Below are 9260 nucleotides of genomic sequence, written 5' to 3' on the forward strand. Positions count from 1 at the left end.
CTTAAGCATAACAGCATAAAGAAGTCCTTTTTCTTTGTTCAAAGATGGGATGAGATGTGCCTTTGTACTTTTTATATTTAATTCTATATTTATTTCTTCACCATGTTACTTGTAAGACACGTTTTATCAGGAGGCATAACAAGACCCCTTGATATCTAGGCATGATTTCCTATCAGTATAGAGAAACAGTGGGTGTTATCTGATTTATATCATTGCCCAGGGGGGGAAGTATTAATTTGACTCATAAGGAAGTAATAATAGGTGCTATAAATTTTTAATGAATAATTGGCACATTTGGACATATGAAATGTTAAAATCATGATTCTGTTCCTACTGGAATTATCTGTTAAGGAGCACATCTGCACCTGCAGACCCAAAGGGGTTTCCTTAGATTGCAAATTTGAATTTTCTCTCCCTCTTTTCCAGGAATTCTCTCCAACCCATTGAGTCATCTAAAAGGCAACAAATATTCTTGAAGTAAACAGCTCTGAAGCATTCAGGGAACACTCAAAAGCTTGGCTTGCCTATCTTTTCCTCTCTACTGCTTCATAAGTAGTCCAAACTCTCTTCCTGAAAAGGGAGAGTTTGTTCCAGTATCTACCAGATAAATTCATAAATAATAATAATGGTTCATATTGTTTTATCAAGTAGATGCAGAAAAGTCCCTCATAACCATACAATTATTTTCCTTTTCTCAGAAGAAAAGGTCCATACAACTCTGACAACACAGATTGTGAGAGATGGTGAGGTGGCTCCAATTAAGTTGCTGATTTATACCTGCTAAAGATATGGACTCCAGACAATTTCTGATGGGTAAGAAAAAAAATCTTGCATTTCAGAAAAAAAAAGAAAAAAAAAGAAAAAAAAAAAAGATACATTTCAATCCAGGATGATTAAAAAAGGAGAAATTTCCTATCTAGTGACTGAATAAACATGACATATTTAGACAGTAATAAATTTAATTGTGCCTCTCTTTTTCTTCCTGATCCAAGGAAGTAGAAATTGTAATATCTCATAATATGATTAATATTGTTCTTACTGTTCTAATCACAGAAGGCTCATCCACTACAATATTGCATTTGTGTCTACAGATAATTACCTTCCTTCTGAGAGTGGTCTGAATAAGCTAGAGTAATTAAAATAAACTGGCATAATTTCAGAGTGTATTGCTACTGTACAAAAGTAACCAGAAGGCACATTTTGGGGAAGTAAACTTCAGTATGACATATTCACTCGCAGATGGCAAAGGCAGTTTAAGGCATCACAGTTTAATTCCTGGCAGTTGAAATTTCTGCAAAAATTTGCTTGAATATGTAGAGCTTGAAGAATGTGAATGAGGAATCTGAGTTGTTAAGAATATGGCTGCCTGGATCCATAAAGTTCCTTCCACTCCAACACAGAATCATCTGGACATTAACCTGTCAAAAAGCTGTGTAGCCATGTGAAAGGCACCTTTTTCTGTGGTGAACATGCTCAGGCTGTCAGCAAGGTCTACAACTCAATGCAGAACAGATACAGGTGTATGATTCCTCCACCAAATTTGGCATAAATCCAGCATAAATAATAGCCCTTTCAGCTTATGTCTTCTTATACACAAGAGAAGAATTACATGTGAAGTTCTTCCTATTTAATTTTAGCCTCCTAAAAGTTAAGTATCTAGTTACCCAGGCTCTTTGTTATCCACAAAGCATGGAATATATGAAGAGTGTGATGCAAGCCTAACCTAAAATGGTGATTAAATAAAAGGGATGAATTATCTTCAAAAGGTGCCAATCTCTGCATTGCGTATGGGGAACTAGACTAAGCCTGGACTTCAGATATTTACAGGGTTAATGTTTTTACAGGTTATGGTTTTTACGTAAGCTGTTTTTATAGGTTAATGAAAAGCATGTGTCTGTGTCTAGTCAGAATCCCCCAGAAACACATATTTTGTATTGCACATTCCAGTTAGCATCCTGTATCTCTATCCACAAATTCCCACTGATTCTGGGCATCCCTTGCAGAAAAGCTGCATTCTGAACCAGATTCTAACTCAAGGTCCATGAGGCTCTTTCATTGTATGACATTTTCCTTTTTCCCTAACAATTTTATTATTTCCTGCATCTGTTAGGGTTTTCGAACAACTGATTAAAAATGTGAACCAAAGTAGATAGTTTTAATTTATCAGTCTCTTCAGTACAATATACAAAGCTAAAAATCACCTCCTTATGGTTACTTTTTCACAGCTATAAATTAAATATATAAATTAAAATAACGTATTTTTTCAGTTTTGGCTCAGCATCATGTCAGGAGTTTTTCCTGCTTACAAATCTTTTTCAAGGTATATTTCACCTGCTCTGTAGAATGGTTTCCAGTTACGGCAACAAGGTATATTTTATATTTGGATTGTGAATTATGAATTTGGATTTATTAAAATGTATTTCATTTAGTTTATCTATTTTTATCTTTGTCATCTATCTTTGCAATTCTAACAGTGTTTATCTCAGATCCCAGATTTATAATCTGTAATATTACACTCAACTCACTAACAAGATCAGTGTATAACATCAAGCCTTCTTCTAGTTCCAACAGTAAGACAATTCATTTAGGCAATTTTTAATCAATTCTGCATGTGTCCTTTTGACTTATAGAATGCTATTTATTTATTTTTTTCTTCAGGATATTTTGCAATACTTAATCAAACGTCCCACAGAAGTTTAAGATTAGTTCAACATTGCAATTAGTCATCAAACTTACTATGTTATCAGAGGAAACAAATTGTTTGAGAAGATGTATTTTCCATAAAATAACTTGGTATTGATTACATTCCTAGGCCTTAATTGTTTTTTAATTGACTGCTGTATCAGTTTTCCATTATTTTACATCAGATTGATAGTAGACTAAAGGTCCACAGCTACTCACATCAGTTATATTCACTTTCAGGTTTTTGGCTTTTCTCCAGTGATCAGAGTAATGGTCAGGCAAGATTTTTTCAGCAAAATTCTTGGGGATTCCTGAGTAAGTTCATATTTTAAAATATATTTTCCTTGTAAAGAAAGTTTGTTTTATCTTAAAAGTCTTAGTTACTAGTTACTTAGTTACTAGTGGACTAAAAAGTATTTTATCACTTTCAGCGGCAAAAACGTCATTATTCTTTCCAGATACTGAACACTAGTATTTATTGAATACTTTCCTATTTATGAATTAATATCAACTACTTCATTAGCTGCAGGTGCAATGGAGTTGCTCCAGGGTTAATATTTTTCTCCAATATGCTATAAAGAAACACTCTTTGTGTTTGGCCAGCTCAAAATTATTTTCCTGGTATCTTTATCTTCATTTATTAATGCCTTTAATTGCTCTTCCAGTTCAAGTAGATTACTTCCTCTTCCTTATCTTCTCTGGGCCGAATTAAAGTGCTCTGTTACACGGTTAGCTCCTTTCTGAGGTTATTTGCCACTGGAAATCTCCTTACAATTCATCTTCCTACTGCTTGATCTGGGATATGAAGTTAACATGAAGTTAAAGGTGTCCATTACATAAAGTTTCAATTAAAAACTATCATGTTTACAGTACATACAGGAGTAAAAGCAACCATGATCTTAACAGGGAGCATTAGCGCTATGATGACCCTAAAGTATGCCTCAGCATGGAGAACACTGGAGACCAACTGGAGCTGATAAGGGTCGCAAATGGGCAAAACTTCCTTAGCTTTGCCAGCTTTTTTCAATAAATAAGTAAATAAATAAATAAATTTCTGATTTAACACATGTTGAAATCCTGAACACATTAGCTAAATTCAGTGGATACTCTGTGATTAATATCAGCTTTTCCTCCTGAATTTGACGTATCATATCTGTTTTCAACTAGAAATTTAATGTTATACTTAATTTTACAAGCTGTAAACACTATAGATAAACTGTAAATCTTCATGAGTTTCTTGCTGAAGCAGTTTCCCTGACCTTCCTGCTTTCTCTTGTATCACATTGGGCAAGATTTGTATCCTAGAATTCAAAAAAAAACCCAAAAAACTTCAGTTGTCTGCAGATGTCAAGCTCTTTGTTTTCTTTTTATTTTTTCTTTTTTTTTTCTTTCTTTTTTTTTTCTAGCTAGTTTTGCACAGTTTCTGTGTATACTTCCCCAAATCTCTGTGTAATTTAAAAGCTTTTTTTTTTTTTTTTTTTTTTCTCTCTCTGCCTGGAATGGATTTCTGATTCAAGATGCTCCTTCATCTGCTCATAAGCTATCTTCCATGTTCCAAACAATGCTTTCACCTCTTGTTATTGGCTATATATGTTCTTCACATTTGTTTTGAGATGCATCCAAAAAAGCTTTCATTTGATCTTTTAATTCCTTATAGTAATGGTCTCTAACCTGGCATTCATGGATGACTAATTGCTAGTGAGGATTCTTCATTATTCCTCATTCTTAAGAATTTTGAAACCTACAAGTGAGGCCAAGAGCAAGAGTACAGTTCAATACTGTCACTGCATGTTACTTGTTCTGCATTGTTGCTCATGGACTGAAAGTCAGAATCGCTGTTTACAGAAAACTTTAACATATTCTTTTAATTATGATCAACTCTACAGTGATGACCAACTCTGTTTTCTACCTGTTACATAATCTATATTATCCATCTCTGCATGACGTATTTTTCTCTGTCAATTTTGTCTTCACTCATAGCAGATAAAAAAGCTTTTGATCTTTGCATAGCTTATAAGATAAGCTAACGTTTTCATTGCTTTTTAAGATACAGTGTTCTGATCTATTTGCCTTCTGATGTTGGAATCTTAATCTGTTTACTTAAATTTAGAACAATCTCTGTCATTGCATGTTGTGAATTATTGTTTATACGATGGGGACATTGTAAAATGCTTGTCGTGTTTCAAATTTGTCTGAATCCATACACAGACAAAAAAGAAAACACCACAAAAAGCAACAGAACATTGTGAGGTCACATGGATTCCTTTTGGTAAATTATATTTAAATTACAGTATACAGATCTGAAGACACTCTTAAAAGAGAAAGACAAAACAAACTTGTTTTTTTCTAACCTTTATGTAAGGAACAGATGAAATTAAACTCTGTGCCTTCAGGTAGCAAACTTGAAAGGAAGAGAAAAGTGAAAGAAACATCAGATGGTCCTAAAATAAATTCCATCTTCGGAATACCTAAACTGCTGAACTGCTTATTGTTATTGCAATAATGTTATTATTGCATTAATGTTATTGCAAAATGATCTGAGAGACCTTTTTTGCTTCACAATTGACTCTGACCAGCAAAGTCGGTCTTTGTTTAAATGTGGGGCCAGTAAAAAACAGAGGTGTATTTGATAAATATTAATGATCATTGTATTTGCTAATGAATTAGAAAGAAAAGAAAAATCTTGGAGCTTCATTTTGTTCTTTCAACTTTGCTATGCAGTTGGTTGACTATAAGCGTAACACTATGTTAATCTCAATAATGCAAACCAAAAAGGAAAATATTCAGTTTCTGTGGGTTTTGTTGTTCTCACTGTAATTATTATTTTTAATTTAGCTTTGCATATAGACAAAGAAATTTGAAAATACTTATTCAGGAAACAGGCACATATGTAATGCAAAACCTTTATCTGTTTGCTGAAATTAAAGCTCTTCTCAGAATCATTTAAGTGGTTTGAAGTTCTGTTTTAACCCTTATTTGCAGGACTTACTAAATACTGATTTCTTATGCACAGAGTCCTGTGCCTGTCTGCTTACTCCTAGTTGCACTGTATTCTTGGGTTTAAAGCACATCCATAATGAACCTGCCTCAGCTTTGGCAAGACACCTGAAAGGCAAGGATGAATCAACGATTTCTCACTCTAGCTTTTGCTAGAAAACATCTCATTAACTGCTTGGGCAAATAAAATTAATAACTTGCATTTCAACTTAGATACATTTCAGAATTATGGAAAATATTTAAGTTGATGATAAATTTATATGTAGTATACAAAATAGACACAGATGAGAAATAATCAAAAAATAGCATGAATTTCTAGGGGAAATGTCAACAAGAACAATTCTTAAAATAATTTTTTAGTCTCTGCAGAACTTTTTCTGTTTATGCAAACCCTTACAAAATAAGCAAAAAAAAAATATCTAATATGCATGTATAGGTAATTCATTGAATTAAATCTGGAACTACAAAGCAGAATCAAAGCTTCCTACAGATAATTCACTATTTAAAAATTATTTTTAGATTGAAAAATGTCCAGTCACAGAACTCCTACTAGCTCTAACTCAGATGATCTTCATCATCGTTTCTTTTGAAATTTCTACCCATTATGGCATAGGTTCTTAGCAGTGTCAAATTTGAAGAAAAGGAACCTGTCTTTGAGTCACTTTCCATCCCAACTTCAGAAAGTGAAAAGTTGCCAGAATTTCTGGTGGAGATTCTCAGTGGAACTATGTGGTTGTAGAGGGGTCTACTGAATTACTGTGTGCACTGTCTCCACTTCATTCTCAGTAATGAGGAAGTACTAGTGAAGAATACAGTAATTCTGGCTTATTGCTTGGGTATAATTTTTGAATCAGCTTTAAATACCGCTGAGCTACTGGGCAGGACTACAGCAACGCTTCTTCCTCTTTGGCTCATGAATTCAAACATCTTTTTGTTGTCAAGAGATCTATCATTGCAGTGAGTCCCTCAGGGACAGCCACAGGCAAAGCAAAACTAATTCATGGATTTCATAAAATGAGGTCTTCCGACCCAAGCTGGTGAATGTACAAAACAAAACAAAACAAAACAACAACAACAACAACAAAAACTCCATATTTCAGCCATTGAAAGTTCTGCAGCTTTCACTGTGGCATTTGAAAGCATCACCTGTATTTTTCATTTTATCTGGAGGAAAGTTAGGATTCAAATTTCAGAAAATCATTTGATGGACCTGATGGTTTACCTCTGGCCATCCTCTGCCTCCAGAGCACATAAATATGACCAAAGCTCGGTGGTGAAGTGTCAAGTGCTTCTTCCCTTTCAGATGAGTACAGAACTTGAAACAAGGTGGCCTAAGAGCAGAGGCTTTAAGATTGATCTTGTGGATGATGGGTGAATCCAGTCATGAAAGTAAGTTCACATCAGCCTTACACAGTATGGTAGAATCCTTTGTAGAGGCCTGGAGAGGATTTGCACCTCAGCACAGCCATCTGCAGAGAGTCTTTTGTGATTTAAATTGGACAGAGTGGGGAAATCCTGGCAAGTCTGCACACTGTGCCTCTAAGTTATTCTAGAAGAAAGAAACAAGAACTTTTTATTCATGATTCTTTGCTCAAGGCTGTACCTGGGGTAGCAATCTAGCTCTTACAGCAGCAGCTACGAAGTGTAGTGATGACTCCTGCCAGGATAATTTTATAGCTCCAGTGTCACATCTTTCAACAAACAAAGTAATAGAGTAGAACTGGGAGCCTTAATGTGCAGTATCATGTCATTGCATGATGGGGGGGATAAATGAGGGGGAGATCATATTTCAGACATACAGTATGTGCACAAAGGCTACCAGGTCCTGCAGGGAATCCTAAAAACAATTTTCTTCTGTCTGAAAAGCTCAGGGGTCTGCTTAAACCTCAATGACATTTTCATTTTCCTGGTGGGAAAATAAAATGTCCCCAGCAGTGCAAACTCACACTTCTAATAAGTAACAGGCTTTTTAAAGCACAATGTTATATGATGACATTTTATGCAGAAATCTAACTCATAAACTCAGAGAGCAAAGAAGGATAAAGAAAATGACAAGCTAGATACAGCATACATTAATATATGGCAGCAATAAAAATCATAGAGGATGGATTGGTCCTTTACACACAGGGATAAACCTGGAAAAACTGTGTTCCAACCAATAGGGGTATGCTAGTTTAGTGCTGGTGGGAAATGAGATCTGAATCAAGCCTTAAGAGCTCAAAACTTACTTATCCATAAACACTATCATGTAATACAAAGGCAAAGAACTATTAATGTCTGAACAACTGTAAACATATGCTACTCAGATGCTGTGATCAATGCAGTCATTAGCAACCTAAGCAGTTACTGCTATTAATGTAAAATCATTTCTCCTTGCTATATACCTATCAGTATGGAGATCTAAAAGAGAGATGGGTGAAGGGAGAAAACAAGTTTTCAAATATCCAAAGGAAAAGTTCCTGTAAATACTTCAAACAAGAAATCAAAATCCTCAGTTTTGCTTTATTCCTTTTCAGGCTAATACAGAAATACATTACATTCAAAATCAGTAGGAGTATGTATAGCGAAGGCCTTAGTTGTTTAGTGAATAGAGCATTTATGTATCATCCCCTGGTACTGCTTTGAATTGCAAGATTCTTGCTCAGTGTGGGGATTGTGTATTTTTAAATAGCTAAGACCCTAATACATATATATCTGACCACGACCGAGATTTGGTCATATATGGTGTGTTAATACATATGATATGGATCACACATAAATATATATTTCAAACCAAAGGCATCCCCTAAATAAACTCATTTGAGTCTAACACAGATCATCTGGTCCAACACATCCCACCCAGTGGGCCACCTTCAGAGTTCTCTTCCTTACTGTGATCTCTCTCTATATAGAAATATATAATTTCATATATGTATATTTGTATGTATGCAATATTAATACAATGTACTGCCCTTACAGATCAGGTATGGCCTGGATCTTGGAAGATGCAGCATTTAGACAGAGGGCCAAAATGCATAAGAGGTTTCTGGAATGACTCTGGAGGAAGAACCCCATGTCAACACAGCAACGGTGGGACAATGCTTACATTCACTGATGAGAAGTAAAGGGTAACTGTCCTATTTCAATATTGCAATATCTCTGTCAATATTTTCACAATTACAATTAAACATAGAACTTGGAGAAAATGCCGATAATTCTTTTATTAAACAATTGGATAAATACAGAAATTAGTTCATAAGCTTAGAAACCTAGAAACGTGAGGTAATGCAAGACCTCATGTGAAAAGTTTCATTTGCACCAGAGTATCTTCTCTGTTTGATTCACAAATCCTCACCTTGTTCAACTTAGTCATCAAACAGGAGTAGCAGAACTGATCACACAGCATGTCCTTTTGTTTGCCAACATTATGTTTAACCAAACAATATTCATTTGGCTCTGCCTGAGAAGTGAATCCTAGTTTCAAAGGCATAAACAGGCCTCACCTGGCCATTAATCCTGGAAGTTGTGCACAGATATGAAGCTTTGATACCAAAACAAAATGAAATTTTGAATTTCAAATATTCATTAAATATTGCCTATAT

General features: G+C 34.8%; 1 long non-coding RNA gene across 1 annotated transcript; it reads left to right on the forward strand.

Annotated features, from left to right (window-relative positions):
- The first annotated feature begins 697 nt into the window (after positions 1–697).
- LOC137858672 (uncharacterized) lies at positions 698–8832 on the forward strand. Its single transcript, XR_011097905.1, has 3 exons — positions 698–813; positions 2923–2997; positions 8638–8832. It is a non-coding gene; the product is annotated as an uncharacterized lncRNA (long non-coding RNA).
- The last annotated feature ends 428 nt before the right edge of the window (positions 8833–9260 follow it).

This window comes from Anas acuta, chromosome 6 (assembly GCF_963932015.1).
Source record: "Anas acuta chromosome 6, bAnaAcu1.1, whole genome shotgun sequence".
Taxonomy (NCBI): domain Eukaryota; kingdom Metazoa; phylum Chordata; class Aves; order Anseriformes; family Anatidae; genus Anas; species Anas acuta.